Raw genomic sequence first — 21,727 nt, forward strand, 5'->3', positions numbered from 1 at the left:
TGCCGCCGGTGGGATCCGAACCCACGACCTCCGAATTACGCGTCCGGTGCTCTACCTCTGAGCTACGGCGACGGCTGTCAAATCTTCTGCTTTCGGGGGTATTTATGTTTACAAGTAACCTAACTTTGAGAGTGTTCATCACCGCCACCCACGTTCATAAGCGGCGGACGTAGAACGTCCTGAGTTACCGCAGGTGTGACGTAGAACGTCATCGAACGGAGAGGATGGAAGCTGCGTGAGAACCCTCTTATGCTTCCTATGGCGTCAAGGCTGCCAGAACCGAGGCCCTCGCTAAGCAATTAAGCAAACAAGGGAAGGGAATGAGGGGCTCGTTATAAATATGAAAGAAGCCAACAGCCACAGAAACCAAGGCGCACAGGGGATTTTTTGTTTTTTTTATTTTGTGGTGTGGATCAATTTATAATATTACTCAATATGTTATCGCTTAAAGCTAATTGATTAGAAAAGCAGAAGAAAAAACAACCACATGCCGCCGGTGGGATCCGAACCCACGACCTCCGAATTACGCGTCCGGTGCTCTACCTCTGAGCTACGGCGACGGCTGTCAAATCTTCTGCTTTCGGGGGTATTTATGTGTACAAGTAACCTAACTTTGAGAGTGTTCATCAGCGCCACCCACGTTCATAAGCGGCGGACGTAGAACGTCCTGAGTTACCGCAGGTGTGACGTAGAACGTCATCGAACGGAGAGGGTGGAAGCTGCGTGAGAACCCTCTTATGCTACCTATGGCGTCAAGGCTGCCAGAACCAAGGCCCTCGCTAAGCAATTAAGCAAACAAGGGAAGGGAATGAGGGGCTGGTTATAAATATGAAAGAAGCCAACAGCCACAGAAACCAAGGCGCACAGGGGATTTTTTGTTTTTTTTTATTTTGTGGTGTGGATCAATTTATAATATTACTCAATATGTTATCGCTTAAAGCTAATTGATTAGAAAAGCAGAAGAAAAAACAACCACATGCCGCCGGTGGGATCCGAACCCACGACCTCCGAATTACGCGTCCGGTGCTCTACCTCTGAGCTACGGCGACGGCTGTCAAATCTTCTGCTTTCGGGGGTATTTATGTTTACAAGTAACCTAACTTTGAGAGTGTTCATCAGCGCCACCCACGTTCATAAGCGGCGGGCGTAGAACGTCCTGAGTTGCCGCAGGTGTGACGTAGAACGTCATCGAACGGAGAGGGTGGAAGCTGCGTGAGAACCCTCTTATGCTTCCTATGGCGTCAAGGCTGCCAGAACCGAGGCGCTCGCTAAGCAATTAAGCAAAGAAGGGAAGGGAATGAGGGGCTCGTTATAAATATGAATGAAGCCAACAGCCACAGAAACCAAGGCGCACAGGGAATTTTTTGTTTTTTTTTATTTTGTGGTGTGGATCAATTTATAATATTACTCAATATGTTATCGCTTAAAGCTAATTGATTAGAAAAGCAGAAGAAAAAACAACCACATGCCGCCGGTGGGATCCGAACCCACGACCTCCGAATTACGCGTCCGGTGCTCTACCTCTGAGCTACGGCGACGGCTGTCAAATCTTCTGCTTTCGGGGGTATTTATGTTTACAAGTAACCTAACTTTGAGAGTGTTCATCAGCGCCACCCACATTCATAAGCGGCGGACGTAGAACGTCCTGAGTTACCGCAGGTGTGACGTAGAACGTCATCGAACGGAGAGGGTGGAAGCTGCGTGAGAACCCTCTTATGCTTCCTATGGCGTCAAGGCTGCCAGAACCGAGGCCCTCGCTAAGCAATTAAGCAAACAAGAGAAGGGAATGAGGGGCTCGTTATAAATATGAAAGAAGCCAACAGCCACAGAAACCAAGGCGCACAGGGGATTTTTTGTTTCTTTTTTTTATTTTGTAGTGTGGATCAATTTATAATATTACTCAATATGTTATCGCTTAAAGCTAATTGATTAGAAAAGCAGAAGAAAAAACAACCACATGCCGCCGGTGGGATCCGAACCCACGACCTCCGAATTACGCGTCCGGTGCTCTACCTCTGAGCTACGGCGACGGCTGTAAAATCTTCTGCTTTCGGGGGTATTTATGTTTACAAGTAACCTAACTTTGAGAGTGTTCATCACCGCCACCCACGTTCATAAGCGGCGGACGTAGAACGTCCTGAGTTACCGCAGGTGTGACGTAGAACGTCATCGAACGGAGAGGGTGGAAGCTGCGTGAGAACCCTCTTATGCTTCCTATGGCGTCAAGGCTGCCAGAACCGAGGCCCTCGCTAAGCAATTAAGCAAACAAGGGAAGGGAATGAGGGGCTCGTTATAAATATGAAAGAAGCCAACAGCCACAGAAACCAAGGTGCACAGGGGATTTTTTGTTTTTTTTATTTTGTGGTGTGGATCAATTTATAATATTACTCAATATGTTATCGCTTAAAGCTAATTGATTAGAAAAGCAGAAGAAAAAACAACCACATGCCGCCGGTGGGATCCGAACCCACGACCTCTGAATTACGCGTCCGGTGCTCTACCTCTGAGCTACGGCGACGGCTGTCAAATCATCTGCTTTCGGGGGTATTTATGTGTACAAGTAACCTAACTTTGAGAGTGTTCATCAGCGCCACCCACGTTCATAAGCGGCGGACGTAGAACGTCCTGAGTTACCGCAGGTGTGACGTAGAACATCATCGAACGGAGAGGGTGGAAGCTGCGTGAGAACCCTCTTATGCTTCCTATGGCGTCAAGGCTGCCAGAACCGAGGCCCTCGCTAAGCAATTAAGCAAACAAGGGAAGGGAATGAGGGGCTCGTTATAAATATGAAAGAAGCCAACAGCCACAGAAACCAAGGCGCACAGGGGATTTTTTGTTTTTTTTTATTTTGTGGTGTGGATCAATTTATAATATTACTCAATATGTTATCGCTTAAAGCTAATTGATTAGAAAAGCAGAAGAAAAAACAACCACATGCCGCCGGTGGGATCCGAACCCACGACCTCCGAATTACGCGTCCGGTGCTCTACCTCTGAGCTACGGCGACGGCTGTCAAATCTTCTGCTTTCGGGGGTATTTATGTTTACAAGTAACCTAACTTTGAGAGTGTTGATCAGCGCCACCCACGTTCATAAGCGGCGGGCGTAGAACGTCCTGAGTTGCCGCAGGTGTGACGTAGAACGTCATCGAACGGAGAGGGTGGAAGCTGCGTGAGAACCCTCTTATGCTTCCTATGGCGTCAAGGCTGCCAGAACCGAGGCGCTCGCTAAGCAATTAAGCAAAGAAGGGAAGGGAATGAGGGGCTCGTTATAAATATGAATGAAGCCAACAGCCACAGAAACCAAGGCGCACAGGGGATTTTTTGTTTTTTTTTATTTTGTGGTGTGGATCAATTTATAATATTACTCAATATGTTATCGCTTAAAGCTAATTGATTAGAAAAGCAGAAGAAAAAACAACCACATGCCGCCGGTGGGATCCGAACCCACGACCTCCGAATTACGCGTCCGGTGCTCTACCTCTGAGCTACGGCGACGGCTGTCAAATCTTCTGCTTTCGGGGGTATTTATGTTTACAAGTAACCTAACTTTGAGAGTGTTCATCAGCGCCACCCACATTCATAAGCGGCGGACGTAGAACGTCCTGAGTTACCGCAGGTGTGACGTAGAACGTCATCGAACGGAGAGGGTGGAAGCTGCGTGAGAACCCTCTTATGCTTCCTATGGCGTCAAGGCTGCCAGAACCGAGGCCCTCGCTAAGCAATTAAGCAAACAAGAGAAGGGAATGAGGGGCTCGTTATAAATATGAAAGAAGCCAACAGCCACAGAAACCAAGGCGCACAGGGGATTTTTTGTTTCTTTTTTTTATTTTGTAGTGTGGATCAATTTATAATATTACTCAATATGTTATCGCTTAAAGCTAATTGATTAGAAAAGCAGAAGAAAAAACAACCACATGCCGCCGGTGGGATCCGAACCCACGACCTCCGAATTACGCGTCCGGTGCTCTACCTCTGAGCTACGGCGACGGCTGTCAAATCTTCTGCTTTCGGGGGTATTTATGTTTACAAGTAACCTAACTTTGAGAGTGTTCATCAGCGCCACCCACGTTCATAAGCGGCGGACGTAGAACGTCCTGAGTTACCGCAGGTGTGACGTAGAACATCATCGAACGGAGAGGGTGGAAGCTGCGTGAGAACCCTCTTATGCTTCCTATGGCGTCAAGGCTGCCAGAACCGAGGCCCTCGCTAAGCAATTAAGCAAACAAGGGAAGGGAATGAGGGGCTCGTTATAAATATGAAAGAAGCCAACAGCCACAGAAACCAAGGCGCACAGGGGATTTTTTGTGTTTTTTTTATTTTGTGGTGTGGATCAATTTATAATATTACTCAATATGTTATCGCTTAAAGCTAATTGATTAGAAAAGGAGAAGAAAAAACAACCACATGCCGCCGGTGGGATCCGAACCCACGACCTCCGAATTACGCGTCCGGTGCTCTACCTCTGAGCTACGGCGACGGCTGTCAAATCTGCTTTCGGGGGTATTTATGTTTACAAATAACCTAACTTTGAGAGTGTTCATCAGCGCCACCCACGTTCATAAGCGGCGGACGTAGAACGTCCTGAGTTACCGCAGGTGTGACGTAGAACGTCATCGAACGGAGAGGGTGGAAATTGCGTGAGAATCCTCTTATGCTACCTATGGCGTCAAGGCTGCCAGAACCAAGGCCCTCGCTAAGCAATTAAGCAAACAAGGGAAGGGAATGAGGGGCTGGTTATAAATATGAAAGAAGCCAACAACCACAGAAACCAAGGCGCACAGGGGATTTTTTATTTTTTTTTATTTTGTGGTGTGGATCAATTTATAATATTACTCAATATGTTATCGCTTAAAGCTAATTGATTAGAAAAGCAGAAGAAAAAACAACCACATGCCGCCGGTGGGATCCGAACCCACGACCTCCGAATTACGCGTCCGGTGCTCTACCTCTGAGCTACGGCGACGGCTGTCAAATCTTCTGCTTTCGGGGGTATTTATGTTTACAAGTAACCTAACTTTGAGAATGTTGATCAGCGCCACCCACGTTCATAAGCGGCGGGCGTAGAACGTCCTGAGTTGCCGCAGGTGTGACGTAGAACGTCATCGAACGGAGAGGGTGGAAGCTGCGTGAGAACCCTCTTATGCTTCCTATGGCGTCAAGGCTGCCAGAACCGAGGCGCTCGCTAAGCAATTAAGCAAAGAAGGGAAGGGAATGAGGGGCTCGTTATAAATATGAATGAAGCCAACAGCCACAGAAACCAAGGCGCACAGGGGATTTTTGTGTTTTTTTGTGTTTTTTGTGTTACATAGGTAGGTAACAGGACGAAGCGCCAACTTCCAACTGATTTTATTGCATGTCTGAAACGTACATATAAAGCTTGTCGTCACATGCGCAGGAGGGTCACCTAGAGAGATTAAAGAAGCTTATGGAGAGTTATGAAAAGTGCTCGCATGTGAATGACAATTTTGTAGAAACGTAGTGTAACTTTCTAAACAAAAACCGTCATAACTAAAACAAAAACAATGCACTTATTTAGCATGCGCTCAAGGCAGTGCTCAAGGGCGTGTGACACCACAAACTGAGATGTAAATGTCATCAGTATATGAACTGATGTTGGCGCTATTTAGAATTTTATCCGCAAGTCTAATCAAGGCAACATTCATTAAGGTTAACACAATGGCAAACCTAATGACGGCCAGTCTAACCATCGGTCATCGACACTGTAAATTGAGCGGTCACTGCGGCAGCTGACAGTCCACAGGTGAAATTGGCCACTAACGTTTAAGTCGTCGCAAGCGTCAAGAATAGCGTTTGTTAAACATCTTTGATGATCTCTCACGTCGACTTCTCTGCTTTCACTCTCGCTCTCACTGGTTAGCAAGGTGCGGAAAAGGCCTTTGAACCCATTATGCTGCTCAACGACGAACCAGGTTCCTTAACTGGTACGTCTTATATGATATACAACAATGATTTCAATTGCTAGTCAGCTCACGTCCCTGCATATTCCTTTTCTTGCGTGGGTCATTTTCGCGCTTTGTATTTTCGTTACGAACTGCGACCAACTTCCCCGATTATCTGCTTGAAACAAACGACTCGCATATGCACAATAGACGCATAAAGCTTCTATTTGTGTTACCAGTAGTCACTTTACCCGCGGCGTTTTGAACAAAATAAAAAAATACTTTACACTAATGAATGTAGTTCATAAAATGCGAGCAGTTCCTCGGTGTATTGTAGACGTCTCTCTTGATCAGAAATGGGAAAAAATATATGGCAGCACGAAAAACGCCATGTTTGTTTGTTAGGACAGCTGTTTCGTTTGAAATGTCAAATGAACAAACATGGAGCCAAAAGGGGATCGTACTCTTTGCGCTAAATGTTGCCTGCGTGATTAAGGGCCACTGGCGTGAAGCAAGCGCTTCATTTCGACATTTGAAAAGGCAAGGCTCTGAAATGTGATGTTACGAGGGCTGTTCAAAAAGTTTTGCCTTCTGGTCTGTAACGTCGTGATTAAATGTTCAAATTCATAGATGTCCGATTCAAAAGATATCTTTAAATGTTTTCTTTCGAGAGAACAATCCGTTTTCTTCCCTTTCCCCGTTACCAAAGAAGCACCTGCGTCGTTGAAACACTAGTATTTGAGTTAATAAGGTGGATTAGTGAGGTAGTTGGTTCATGATCGTATAATTGAGCAGCAGAAAGTGAACAAGGACGTTGAAGAAGCATACTGGCGAGGATGATGCTGCATTATAACTAGTATTTGGATGACGTCAGAGAAGGAAGAGGCTGGCTACAGGCGACACCAAATACACATGTCATGAGTGGACTTATCGCCGAACACAAATTGCTTCCCCTTCAGATGCTCCTTCAGCTTTGGGAATAGCAATGAGTCACATGGCCTATGTCCGCACTACAGGGTGGGGGAGGTAGAACGTCTCGGAACTGCAGCTCCTTCAGTGCGGCAGTTGTCTCCCAACGCGTGTGTGGCCAAGCGTTGTCAAGTCGAGTGTCAGCTGATGAGGCACTCATCTGGAATTGCAGATAGTCCGGACGTAGCGCCGTGTGGCTTGTTGCTATGGTCAGAGCTGAAGGAGGGGATGCACTTTGTGTCCTACGCTAATGTAATGCGTAGTTGGTGTCGCTAGCAGCCACAACCATTCTTCTCTGACGGCTTTAAAACTCTGGTATATCTATGAAGGAGGAGCCATATTTTTTTAGAAATATAACGTTAAAAATGAACTGTTCTTTCGAAATAAGATATTTCAAGCTTTCTTTTGAATGTGACACCTTTGAATTTGTGGCACCTTCGAACACGTTACAGGTTAGGTGGCAAAACGTACTGAACAGGTACTTTGATCTTTTTATATCTTTACAGTGCTCTGCAACAGAGGGATGAAAGAACTTCCACGTGTTGAAGTGCTGACGCGTGTCATTCACCAGAGCAAGTGCAACGCACTGACTACCATTAAGAAATGCCTCTTGCAGTTCGCGGTGCTCGATAGAGAGATAAAACTCTATAAGCTTGTTAAAAGTTGGACGAGAAATATGGGCGGACTCCTTAGTTCAGGACTCTTGTGGCTTGCGTTACTGTCTAGCACTTTCAGCACTACTAGCACTTTTCTCTATGCAAGGAAATGACTTTGAGTGGTTTCCGAGAATTTTAATAGGGGCTGCATGCGTTCTTAATACGCATAATGTAATACAGCTCCAGCGCCACGCGTGGCGCTGGTACTGTCGCGTGTGTTTCTCTTTTGTCCCCTTATTTCGCGCCGTTTTCTTTGTGCATGAATCAAGAGTAGCAGCTGATTTCTCATATAGCATTACATTCTCCTGTCAGAACAGCTCATAAAATCGCACACATTGCCACGGATGGTTGCAAAGCGCTTACTGTTGAACATTTTTCTGGTGGGTGCTCAAAGCAAAAACAAGAGAAATTCAACAGAAATTACGCCCCATATTTGTATTGTTTTTGGGCACAGAAATTCTGTTGAGTAAGTGTTGTGTAGACTCGACACACGTTGAATTTCCATTGAATTTCTGTTGGCTCAACACATGTTCAACATTGCGTCAACAGAAATTCAAAGCTTAATGTATAAGTGGCAGGTGCGTGGCGCATGACGTCAGAGTTGGCCGCCGCCGCCGCCACCGCGCGAAGAGCCGCGCCGGTCCGACTACGCCCGCCAGCGCTGCGCGTGAATGCGCATGCGTGGTAACCGGAGAAGGGCAGCAGGTGCGCGGCGCATGACGTCAGAGCTCGGCCGCCGCCCGCTTGCGGGGTCGTGTAGATAAACTACGTATGTGCGGCTGTGTATATAAAAGCTGAGGATATATCACTCGGTGTATCCCAATCGCTTCGCATGGGTGACGAAAAAGAGACAAGAGCCGCCGCCATGCGGCGGTATCGTCAGGTGAAGATCAATTCTTCTTAACCGGAAGCCGTCGCCTCTCACTGTTGCTACGTATATTCTGGCATAGCTGTGCTAAGTCACTGCCAATTTTTTTGCACCCAATGGCCATGCCACAAATACTTCACATAAAATTGTGAAAGTTGTGCGAAAGTGTACTTTATTATGACATAAGTAAAAGTAGCAAAAAATGACATAAAGTCATACTTCTTAAAGTGAATACCAATTTCTTGTTTTGCTCTCTTGCTGTGTGCAATTTCAAAGCATCTTCTGTAAATTGTTGTACAGAGGAACTGCTGACATTTTCTCCAAAAAACTTTGAACTTTGAAAACATCGTCCATCTATTGTTACGCAGACTAACTGCTGACATTTTTGCGGAAAAAAAATTGAAATCATATTGTGTTCATTGCTGTGCAGAAGGGCTGCTGACCTTTTGTGCAATAAACTTTGTTTTCGTGCTGCAGCCTTCAAACCTGTAAGAGTGGCGTCATCGCTATCCGATAGATCTGTTGCCTTGTGCTATTCTTTCCAAAACTGCTTCGGCAGAAAAAAAAGGCGTGATTTTGTCCCTAGGCGTTAAATGCGAACGGTAATTGTTTACTCTTTTTACCGAAGCCATCTCAAAATCACGGTAGAAATAACCGGATTGAGTGGACACACGAAATCAAATAAAAAACAGAGAAAAATGAAGGCGCGTAGAGGTAAAATTTTGATATCTACGTGGCAACGTTTAACGCTAGAACCTTATCCAGTGAGGCTAGCTTAGCAGTGCTGTTGTAGGAATTAGCGGGTATTAAATGGGATGCCAAAGGGTTTAGTTAGGTTAGGTGGACGAATGAGGCGTAAACAGTAGCAAAGGGAGGACGCGTACGGTGCTATCGCGGATCAGCGAACAGACGAGAACTAGGTGTGGGTTTCCTCATTAATCAGGAAATAGCTGGCAACATTATAGAAGTTTTATAGTATTAACGAGAGAGTGGCAGCTATCGTAATTCGGTTTAATAAGAGGTACAATCTGAAGGTGGTGCAGGCCTACGCGCCTACATCAAGCTGTGATGACCAGATCGTTGAAAGCTTCGATGAAGACGTGGAATTGGCAATGACCAAAGTAAAATCACAGTACACTGTAATGACGGGCGACTTCAATGTGCAGGCAGGCAAGAAGCAGCCTGGAGACGACGCGGTAGGTAACAATGGTATAGGTTCTAGAAATAGCAGGGGAGAGTTCTTCGTAGAGTTCGCAGATAGAAATAATTTACGGATCATGAATACCTTCTTCCGCAAACGAGCAAACAGGAAGTGCACGTGGAAGAACCCCAATGATGAGACAAAAAATGAAATAGACTTCATACTGTGCGCTCACCCTGGCATCGTAGAGGATGTGGAGGCCCTGGCAAAGGTCCGTTGTAGCGACCGGAAATTGGTAAGGTCTCGAATTCGCTTATGTTTTAAAAGAGAACGGAAGAAATTACTGAAGCGGAAGTCTATTAATGAGTTAGCATTAAGAGGGAAAGTAGAGAAATTCAGGATTTTGCTGCAGAACAGATCTTCCGCTTTAACTGAAGATGATGACCGTAATGTTGAAACAATGAACAGTCATCTCACAGCTATCATTATTGAGTGCTCCGTAGAAGAAGGCGGTAGGATGGTTCGACAGGATACCGGGAAGCTATCTCAGGAGACTAAAGATCTGATGAAGAAATGGCGCGATGGCTCAGTGGTTATGGTGCTCGGCTGCTGACCCGAAAGATGCTGGTTTAATCCCGGCCACGACGGTTGAATTTCTATGGAGGCGAAATTCTACAGGCCCATGTACTGTGCAATGTCAGAGCACATTAAAGAACCCCAGGTGGTCGAAATTTCCAGGAGCCCTTCACTACGGCGTCTCTCACAGCTTGAGTCGCTTTTGGCCGTTAAGCCCCCATAAACTAAACTAAACCAAACCGAAACGTTGTGTCCAATACTGAATTTTCTCTGCTACCCGTTTGTAAATCACGTTTACAATCACGATTAAACGCCCCGAACAGTGCGGTGCTTACACCGCCTGTAGTCCGCCACGCGAAATGCTGTCGGGGCTGCCGACAATCACTTTTCTCGCTTTTATGCACAGTTCAGCCTTTATGAGGAATGTTAATCGCAGTCGGTCAAAGCTCTTGCCTCACGTAATGTCTAAACCATGTAAAGAAATATGCTCTTATGCCATATGAGCATCAAAGAGTGGAAGAAATTGGCCAGAAATTCATTTTTTCGATTTTCCCTGACGCCCCTTTGAACTAGAGCAGTGCAGCGACTTTCATTGCCAAAGCAGGTACAGCTGAGCGCCACGAAATAATTTGCTCTGTTACTCTCTGAAGAAAGCGGTCCACGCAGGCTTCCTTCTTATAAAAACAAGGCTCTTCCCTGAAGCCTTGCCGCAGCGTCTTGGGCTGCTTGAGCAAGAACCTTTTGATGCGAAGTTAACATGATCCAAAACAGCTGAAATGTGTGTGGTTACGTCCTACTTAAGTTGCCTTGATGTTGCGCGATGTGCCATAAAAACTAAACTCTGCCACAGGTCAATAAAATATCGGCTTAAAGCAGCGATAATTTTAATTTTAAGCCACTATCTCGAATTACAATGACCAAAGAAACGCGTTTTGCACGCTGGTGTCGGAGGTCTAGAATGAAGAAGGCGCGATAGAATGAAGCATTTCTTCAATGTTAGGCACCTAGCTTGGCTTGCAATATTCAATACGCACATGACGCTCGCGCAAATAGAAAAGTGAGCGGGGACTTTCTCGGCACTAACGCGAGCGCTGGGCAATAGGACCTGCGCGGCCAAAACGGTGCCGCTTGCCGACCTAGCTCTAGTTACCATTTAAAATTTTTAATTTATTATGCCGCAGTCGGGCTGAAGAATGCCTTTTACAGTATGCTGTGGTTACAGACTGAACATGCGACGAGAAAGAGGAAAGCGCGCGGGGGAGCAGTCGTACGCTCCCAACACTGCTGTCAACATCCGTCATGGTGACAGCAACAAAGGTTGCTCTTCTTTAGTTCAACAGCACGCCACTACCCTGTCTAGTTTGGCGTGGACTTTGAAAACCATCATAGAGAAACTCAGCGCGTTCGCCACAAGGCTGCCTTCGAAGCACTTTTCCTGCGGCATTTTGTCGCTGTCCGCTGGATCGGATACAAAAGGCATGCACCATGCGCAGTCCAGGGAAACAAGTGGGACCTGTCAGACTCCTGATCAGCTCCAGGTTGAAGCCAGGCTCTGGCGCCAATTGTTAGGGCCTGAACAAAGTCCCACGATTCGTATCAAAACATGATGAAACATAGTCTATCGGCTCTCTCATCACAGTTTTTTCAAGCTTCAACGCTGCGAAGCATTCCTTGATGTCTGATGGGAAAGCGACTTCTTGAGGAAAAATGTGCTGAGTCGGACGGTGGATTTCAAATTCTTCTTTCCTTTATCGAACGGCGCTACCTTCATGACATTAAAATCAGGTCAAATATCCTGCGGAATCTAAGAACTCTGAAGCAAGGTCATGGCCCCCGAAGTAACAGATTGCAGCTTTATAGACTGACGGGTTCCTTCCAATACGTGACGTTAATCAAACAGGCTTTATGGCTCTTTCCTAGATAACTACTGCGTATAAAATACAAACATATTCCTGGAGTTCTGAAAAGAAAGGATAAGATAACTCACAAGATGTTTTAGCTCGAAGTGGCCTTGTAGCATATATCCATGAGATGGGTCCGGTAGAACCGGTGAACTTCTGGGTTCTGGCGTAAATATCACACGAGGCGCTAAATAGCTCTTCATCGAAGCACGACTTTCACGAAAATGTCAAACGAGAGCTAAAGATTAACTTTCGACAGCTGCAAACAAAAAATTGAAAAAAAGGGGAGCTAGACTGAAAGTTATGATGAAATTGTACCTGCGTCTATCAACTGGCTGTTTTTTTTTTTCGCTTATTAGCTCAATATATAGAGTTTGCGAACTGAATCATGTTCTAAGCTCCGGCTTGTATGTGGTACAGACCTCGCGAAGTTGCTTCAAACGACGTGGCTAATGTCACGTTTGACGTATGCGAACGTTGTCAGCTGGGCTAGCGATTGAGACACAATGAAAAGCTGTTTCTGGCAGACGTTTTCCTCTGGCGACATGCTCATACTGGCAGTTGATTTTATCTTTGGGCACGTGCTCGCAAAACAAACAGATCTTTCTAGTTTTACATCAACCAGAGTCCCCTTTTCTATCTTCTGTGCCTATTTCCTCGCTTAGAGAGAACAGAGAATCTAAAAGGTTCTCTATATGCTCAGTACGAAAGAACAGAAGAAATAAAGACCTTTGTATATGTCAAGTACGAGAGAAGAAAAAACTCTTCGGAACTAAGGAGAGAGTAATTAGAGAATGGTGTCTGTTTTTAATGTTGCAGTGCCTTATTTTATTTTGATTACATTATACAATTAACTGTATTATTATCCAAGACAATAAATATTTCAATTGTAGGGGTGCGTTTATTAGGCGTCCTCAAGAGACCGAACCGCCGTGCAGGATCTGGCAGCGTAGACGGGCGTAGCCAGCACCAAGAGAGCGGGGCAACTTCGTCGTCGTCAGGCGCAGCGTAGTGTCGGCGCATAACTTCGTCGTCGTCAGGCGCAGCGCAGTGTCGGTGCATGGCGGTAGCGGAACCTGTCACAGTTGGCACACTACAGTTTCCCCCCGGTGAAAAGGAGCCATCCTGGCGTCTTAAGGGGAAGGAAGAACAGAGGGGTCGTAGTACGGCTTCAGTCGGTCGACGTGGACGGTTTCGCGGCCACGGCGACGCAAGTCCGCAGGGGGTGCAACAGGCTCAACAATATAATTGACCGGAGATGTTTGCTTGAGAACCCGGTAGGAACCATGATACCGATGCAGCAGTTTCCGCGAAAGGCCGGGAGTTGTGGGAGGCACCCAGAGCCACACAAGGGAGTCGGCAGGGTAGGAGGTAGAGGCCGCGGAAGTGTCGCGGTCATGTTTTTGCTGCCACTGGGTCTGCGTGGTAAACGAGCGAGCAAGCTGGCGGCATTCTTCGGCGTACCTGGCAGCGTCGGACAGTGGCGTGGACTCGGAAATGTCGGGTTGGTAGCGAAGAAGAGTATCCATCGTGCAGGGGGGCTCGCGGCCGTACAGAAGAAAGAAGGGAGAGAATCCAGTGGTGGTTTGTGTCGCAGTGTTATATGCGTAGGTGACGAAGGGAAGAACTTGGCCCCAGTTGGAGTGGTTGGCGTCGACGTACATGGACAGCATGTCACTGAGGGTTCGGTTGAAACGCTCGGTCAGGCCGTTGGTCTGAGGGTGGTAAGACGAAGCGGTTCGATGGATAATGCGGCATTCCTTGAGGAGGGCCTCAAGTGCGTCAGACAGGAATACGCGTCCACGGTCGCTGAGCAGTTCTTGAGGAGCACCATGGCGAAGAATCAGGTTCTTTAGAAGAAAGGAAGCCACGTCGCGGGCGGAGGCAGATGGTAATGGAGACGTTTCAGCATAACGTGTGAGATGATCCACGGCCACGATAATCCAGCGGTGACCAGCGGGAGTGGGAGGGAGGGGGCCGTAGAGGTCTATGCCAACGCGGTCAAACGGGCGGGCAGGGCAGGGTAACGGCTGCAGTGGAGCAGGCGAGGTGTGAGGCGGACATTTACGCCGTTGACAGGATTGGCAAGATCGCACAAAGTGGCGAACAAAGCGGTACATGCCACGCCAGTAGAATCGGAGACGCATACGCGTATAGGTTTTCAACACGCCGCCGTGTGCACACTGGGGGTCCGCATGGAAAGCGGTGCAAATGTCGGTGCGTAGATGGCGGGGGATCACTAGGAGCCATTTGCGTCCGTCGAACAGGTAATTGCGACGATAGAGGAGACCGTCCCGAATAGAAAAGTGACGGGCTTGACGTAAGAGGGAACGGGACGAATTATCAGTCGTAGGACTCGAAAGGAAGTTAATAAGAGTGGCGATCCAAGGGTCTTTCCGCTGCTCGGTGGACATGTCGGCAGTGGCAAGCGAGCACAAGTCGTAAGCAGACACAGGAGCAGGCGATGAAGCACTAGGTAGCGGCGAGCGGGAAAGAGCGTCCGCGTCATTATGCTTGATGCCAGAGCGGTAAATGACATGAATGTCATACTCCTGCAATCGCAGAGCCCAGCGAGCTAGGCGGCCTGACGGGTCTTTGAGAGAGGCCAGCCAGCACAGGGCATGGTGGTCGGTTACTATACAGAACGGGCGACCGTAGACATAGGGACGAAATTTTCCAATAGCCCAAATGATGGCCAAACATTCTCGTTCGGTAACAGAATAGTTGGCCTCCGCTTTGCTCAAGGTTCGACTGGCGTAGGCGACCACATATTCACGGAAGCCAGGTTTGCGTTGAGTGAGAACGGCACCCAGTCCAATACCGCTGGCGTCAGTGTGGATCTCAGTAGGCGCAGTCGGGTCAAACTGGCGCAGGATGGGAGGCGAAACCAAAAGGTGGCGCAAGGTGTCGAAGGCGTCATCGCAAGCAGGCGTCCAAGCGGAGAGGTTGGAGCTGCCTGCGAGTAGCTGGGTCAGAGGAGCGATGATCGTGGCGAAATTCAAGATGAAGCGACGGAAGTAAGAGCAAAGGCCAACGAAGCTACGGAGCTGCTTCAGTGAGGTGGGCTTCAGAAATTCGGCAACTGCACGAAGTTTGGCGGGGTCCGGAAGAATGCCGTCTTTAGAGACTACATGTCCTAAAATGGTGAGTTGTCGGGCAGCAAAGCGGCACTTTTTCAAATTCATCTGGAGCCCAGCGTCAGTAAGACAAGTCAGAACGCGCTCGAGGCGGATGAGATGAGAAGAAAAGTCCGCAGAAAAGACGACGATGTCATCGAGATAGCAAAGACAACTCTCCCACTTGAGTCCACTAAGGATAGTGTCCATCAGGCGTTCGAAAGTTGCCGGGGCGTTGCAAAGGCCAAACGGCATGACATTGAACTCATATAAGCCGTCAGGTGTTATGAAGGCAGTTTTTGAGCGATCAGCGTCAGCCATGGGCACCTGCCAGTAGCCTGACCTCAAATCCAGCGAGGAGAAATACTCAGCTCCCTGCAAGCAGTCCAGGGCGTCATCGATTCGTGGCAGGGGATAGACGTCCTTGCGTGTGATGTTGTTGAGCCGGCGGTAATCAACACAGAACCTGATGGAACCATCTTTCTTTTTTACCAACACAACAGGAGACGCCCAGGGACTGTGGGAGGGCTGTATGACACCCCGACGGAGCATGTCGTCCACGTGATCAGAAATGACGCGGCGCTCAGAAGCCGAGACACGATAGGGGCGCTGGCGAAGAGGGGCGTGTGTACCGGTGTCGATGGTGTGCGCAACGACAGACGTACGGCCCAAGGCAGTCTGAGGAAGATCGAAAGAAGAACTGAAGCGCTGGAGGAGGGCGACGAGTTGATCACGTAGCGCGGGTGGAAGGTCGGCGTCAATGGCACGGTGGAAGACGTCGGAGGGCGGTGGATCATTCTGAACATCACAAGAGCTGAGCACATCGACATCGAAGGAAGCGGTGGTATCGAGAATAGGGTAGGGAAGGCAGGAATCAAGTTCTTCAATACGCCCGAGGCATTCACCTCGGAGCACTGCTGACGGGCACGAAGATGGGTTCGAGACGTAAATTGCACTTTGTCCATGGTCGATCGTCAGAACAGCAAAGGGAAGCAGGAGACAGGGATGGCGGGAAGCGATTTCGGAAGCTCTTCTTAAATACGGGCCAAGTGGGTAGGTCCGCCTCATGGTTTCGAAACCAGAGGTTCGCCACGTCCGTGAGATAAAAGATGACGTTACTCAGCTTGATAGTGTCATCCCACTTGTTATAGCTGCTCACTCGCTCATACGATGACAACCAGTCGTCAACATCTTGGTCGGCAGTCCCACTGAAGAGGGCAGGGTCACGCTGCCGGATCGCGCCAGAACAAATGACGGTGGTTGAACTGGCCGCCGGTGTTGGGGCAGTCTCATCTGGCATGGTTGACACAGGCGGCAGCGTACGGCTCCGGAGTTCCAGGTTGGTAGGGGACGAATCAGCACCTCCACCAATTGTAGGGGTGCGTTTATTAGGCGTCCTCAAGAGACCGAACCGCCGTGCAGGATCTGGCAGCGTAGACGGGCGTAGCCAGCACCAAGAGAGCGGGGCAACTTCGTCGTCGTCAGGCGCAGCGTAGTGTCGGCGCATAACTTCGTCGTCGTCAGGCGCAGCGCAGTGTCGGCGCATGGCGGTAGCGGAACCTGTCACAGTTGGCACACTACACAATATAAAATAATAAGGCAGTTAAGATCGGAAATATCGTCGACGATGAGGATGATCGGTAAAGTAGATGGATCGGTAGCAAGCAGCTGAAGCGAGTCGAATAGTGGATAGCAACAGCCTGCTTCGTACGTCGTCCGCCGACACATTGACTGCTGAGGAAAAAGAACCACCTATGGAAAAAAATAAACTTTTATTTAGTACAAAGGAGTAGATAGGGAGCTTGAAAAATGAATGGTTCTTGGAAGCGGCACGCAATCGATGCTATTTTCTCCGCCAATTTCTTTGTATAGTAGGGCTAAGGTATAAGATTTAATGCTCACGCTCTTTTTATACCACTCATAGCTAAATATAGAACAAATCACGCTTGTGGGTGAAGCCTAAAGGCCACCAAATCTAGACAATGCATGCACCTGATGAACTTTTTCTGCGAGCCGATCTCAAACGCTCGCAAATGATCCATTGCTGCAGTAGAACTACGAGATATCGATCGTCAAAGCGCTTACAAAACAATCTGTTGTCGGGAACCATGCTGACACAAGCTTAACAAAAGGCAGTACTAAAACCATATATCTCCTGGCCCCAAACAGTGTGTAAACTGCGCGACGGCCAAGCATTGTTCGTAGAGCGGACTCATCGAAGCACACCGCGCTGTCTATACTGCGTATGCTTAAACATTTTCGAAAGAAACATTTAGCCGGGTAGCGAGGCAGTCTTAACCACCTCTTCTCATCAGAAAACAGAAGAGAACTAGTCCAATAAACATATTTTTCTCTCCCTCTCTTTAAAAACGCTCCGCCCAAACCCATAGATCAACAGCGATCTGTGACGTAAGCAAGATGCGGTGGCGCTGCTGTCACAGGTATGGACGACTGGATAATACTTGGAGGTGAAAAGTAGGCTTAGCGCCCATAAGAATACATGGCAGCAGAAGTTTTCAAAGCAGTTTTCTGATTTCACAGTGCCTCTAGGACGTCGTGCCTTAGTGAACTACAAACGAGTTCATCCCAGAACAGCTTCTGTAAGTATGAAGCGTCATTTAGATAGGAATTTATATTTAAAACTCCGCATTAAGGGCGTGTCGGGTTGATTCCCAACGGAAAGGCAGCGGGACCCAGTGAAACATATGTAAGTAAAACTTTCAGAAATATTTTTCTCGTTCCACAGAGTGCTCAAGGCGGCTGTTTGTTAACAGCTGGCGAATGCTTTGAAAGAGAATGTGACAGAGTATGATACGTAGTTTCGAAGGTATCGTTTAAATATGTCGTGATAAACGTGTGTTGTAAAACCGGGCATAACCCGAAAAGCTCTATCCGCTGGGTGTTTCCCTGAATCGCGCAAGGTATTTTTGTAGCCCGAGATGCTGCGGCGTGCTCTAAACTTGCTCACTAATAAGTGTCGTTCAAATTAGACAGCCCAGAAAGCATGACCTGAAAAAGCAGTTCTCGAACGCCATGGAACACGCACAAAATAGAATCATGCGCTAGGCTCTGGGGTCCGCCAGCGCCACCTGTGTGCGAAGTCAAGGTGTTTGTCGTCTGGTACAGTGCGCAGTTCGTTTATCGTGCTGTTTGAAAGCTGTCTTCAATGTCAAACTTGGTATCGTTTGAACGGCAGTGTTTGCGAGGGAATGTAGCTGCAAAAAAATAAATGTCGGACTCCACGAGAGGATTGCGCGATCTGGGGAAACACAAACTCTATAGAGCGCCTCTTGGGGGTATGTCCGGCTTTACAACGCACGTTTATTGTCATATATTAAAACAACACCTTCAAAATGACGTAGCATTCTCTGTCACAGTCTTCTTCAAAGCATTCGCCTGCTGTAAACGAACCGCCGCATGCAAGGGTACTCTGTGAAACGAGAAATATATTTTTGAAAGTTTTCTGACACGTTTTTCACTGGGACGCGCTCCCGTGCCGTACCCCCAGCTGGTAACCACCCGGACGTGCTCTTAATACATCTTAGAAATACATCTTCGAAATGGCGCCTGATAGTTTCGGAACCTTTTTTAGGATGAACTTTGTTGTTCGTCATGAAAGGGCGACATCCTGGGTGCATTGAGAAATCTGAAAACAGCTTGAAAACTTTTGCTTCCATGTATTCATATGAGTGCTAAGAATATTTTAAACTCTAATCGAATCCGCATGCCGCGAACCAACCTCCTCCTCCCCCCCCCCCCCCTCGCCCCCCCCCCCCCCCCCCCGCTTAATTTATGAACGCGGTGTTGGTGCACACAGGGTAATTTTTTTAATGTTTCCAATTTTAAAACTTTCACATATACGTGAGTGCGGTCTGTGCAGGCGAATTATACAGCGAAGTGTAGATTATTTACCTGACAGAGCTCAACAATTACACGATTAATTAAATAAAGTGTACAATCAACTTTTAATTTTTTTATTTGAGGTGGCAAGATCATATAGCAAAATTGAAGCCGTAAAAATTGAAAGTGAACCAAGTTTTTAAATTTTCTTAATGAGCAATGTGATTAGAAATATACCAAGCGTCGAGAAGCGGGCATATGAAAGCTTGCCAAGTTGGGTCTTTCGCATTGCATACTTTTAAATTGGCGCCACTGCCATTTTTTATGCATCAGATGGAGACACACTTTATGTATTTGCTGATGTAAAATACGTTACCATGATTCCGCAAGTAGAGCACGCGCCGCGACGCCATTTCATAAATACGCAATGACGTAAAACAAACTCAACGAGCTTTCAAACGCGCATTCTTGTAGTTCGATATCCTCACGTAGTGGTGACGGCAGTCAGGAAGACAGCGAAAAGAGCGCCTCCAAGAAACTTTTCAGTGGGCTGACCTTCGCCCACAAAGAACTGAATGAGTCGGCGGCGGCGTAGCAACAAGCCTGCTCGGCGGTCGTCGAACATAATGCCAGCCGCTCTCGGCCGACCTCAGTTTAAAGCTGCCAAGGAACCATCGAGATAAGGCGCCAAAGCAACAAGTCTGGAACGAAATGGAAGCAACTGTGCGTGGCTGCGATCATTCGAGATAAGTCTGGTCGCTTCTCAAAGAAGCAACAGCTCAATGCTTTAGAACAAAAGGAAAGGAATTCAAACTAAATAAACATTGAGAAGAGAAGATTAAACACTGAGAAGGCAAACACACAGACATAACCGTCCATTAGCGTTCATAATACGGCTTCAGGAACAAAACATGTACAACTTCTGTGCATGAACGGCGCCGCCAGGATGTTTTAATTCCATCAGAGAAGACCCCGTAGTCAAGTTCTCCGATCCGATGAAAAATCTGGAAAAGGCTGAAGTAGCGGCGCAAAAGCTTTTCACTGAGTCGCGGCGGCGAATGTGTGTCCACACCCACACACGCTCACCGGGCTTGTATTCCGTGTGCCCTCACCGCAGAGTAGTGCATAGCGTCGATGCTCTTTTGGTTCTTGTTCCATAACCGGGAAAGTCGTCGGGCTCCTGCGCGTTGAAGTTAGGCGGCGATGTCGATGTTATCTTCACTGCTGACGTTTGGGAGCATGGCGTCGGGCGTGGTGATTGCTTCCCTGCAGTGGACGAACCTAAACGATGTCATCTGGGTGGTCTCCTGCAGAGTGGTGCTGTACGCAAGAACGGCGTAAGGATGGCACCCCAAGTATTGTGCTCGCCGTCTACATACATGGAGAGCATGTCAGCGATAGTTTTGTTCAGACGCTCAGTAAGTCCGTTGGTCTGCGGATGGTATGCGGTAGTTCGCCAATGGCTTGTATGGCTGTAGTTTAGAATGGCTTGAGTAAGCTCGGCAACAAATGCTGTTCCCCTATGCGTGATGAGAGCTTCCGGAAAGCCGTGGCGCAAAAGGATCTTGCTTGGTGGTGATATGGGCTTCAATACTCCTTCTGGCATTGATCGGTGCCGTCTTTCGTCTTTGACATTGACGGCATGTTTTGACATATCGTGTGACGTCCGCACACAGCTATGGCCAGAAGCATTTATCTTGAATGCGGTGTAGTGTGCGGGTAAACCAGAGGTGCCAGCTGTTGGTTCATCGTGCGAAGCCTACAAAATTTCTTAACCTGTTCGGAATGGCGAGGAGGTACGCCGGATAAATGTTGGATTCATGGCGGGAACAGGAGTATCAATTGTCGTTCGGTGCTCCTACACAAAAACTACGACTGGCTAACTCGCGCCAGTCGTAGGTTTGCCCAAGCTTATCAACGCCTACCTCATACCATTAATTGCCACCGCCATTTACTGCCTTCTTTTCTTTCCTGGATACTATCGCCTTTTCTCAATAAGCTGTTCAACGCATAACGCCAGTATTTGCACGCCCCAAGCTGCGAAACTATAGATTGATTCAGTTCATACAGCGCTAGAGTAAGCATATAAACAATCCAGTCTATCGTGTTGTCTAATGTACATGTACATAAAACGTACATGAAAATGTAAACATGAAATTCTTCTCAGATACCAGCACAGCACATTCTAGGACGGCTCATAGACGGTGCCAGTGGCAGTCTAAGTAAGTTTCGACCACCTTCCTTGGCTGCGTGACGTGCCGTCCCTTTCTCCTGCTTCCGTTTTTCGAGCTGGGCAGTGCGCTCGGTCTCCGCGGCTGATTTCGAGGGTCCACGGGCAGCCACTGTCTACCGTTTTCTCCATGCTGCTGGGCAGTGGGCTCAAAATTCCTCGTTGCCTTCGCCGCTTGGATCGCCACAGAGTTCGCCCGCTTGTCTTTGGCATTTGTGACGAGTTCGGGCGCCATTGCTGCTTTCTCACCTTTATGTGCGGCAGCATAAATGTCGATTATGCCGGCGAATCGAGCCTTTTTCTCCTCTATCGCCAAATACTGGTAGCGTTTCCTATTTAGATGAATGCTGCTGGCACTTGGAAGCCCAATGTAAACGTACAAAGCATGAAGGGTGATGCATGACTTCGATCACGATGACATATGCCCTTCCCCTTTGCGGATGCGTGACAGAGGACGACGACTATGGACTACTTCCCTTCGTATCAGTGCGGTAGGCTACGCTATCTGTTCTTAGACGCATTAGCTGCG

At 47.8% G+C, this 21,727-nt stretch overlaps 1 protein-coding gene across 1 annotated transcript in view; it reads right to left on the bottom strand.

The window, feature by feature from the left end:
- LOC149343231 (galactosylceramide sulfotransferase-like) overlaps positions 1-12,396 on the bottom strand; it is a 38,291-nt gene extending 25,895 nt beyond the window's left edge. The window contains exon 1 of the mRNA XM_089542332.1: positions 12,099-12,396. The gene's annotated coding sequence lies outside the window, so the exon portion shown is untranslated. The remainder of the gene's footprint in view (positions 1-12,098) is intronic.
- Between the last annotated feature and the right edge of the window lie 9,331 nt (positions 12,397-21,727).

This window comes from Amblyomma mixtum, chromosome 5 (genome assembly GCF_055824585.1).
Source record: "Amblyomma mixtum isolate Tamu chromosome 5, ASM5582458v1, whole genome shotgun sequence".
Lineage (NCBI taxonomy): Eukaryota > Metazoa > Arthropoda > Arachnida > Ixodida > Ixodidae > Amblyomma > Amblyomma mixtum.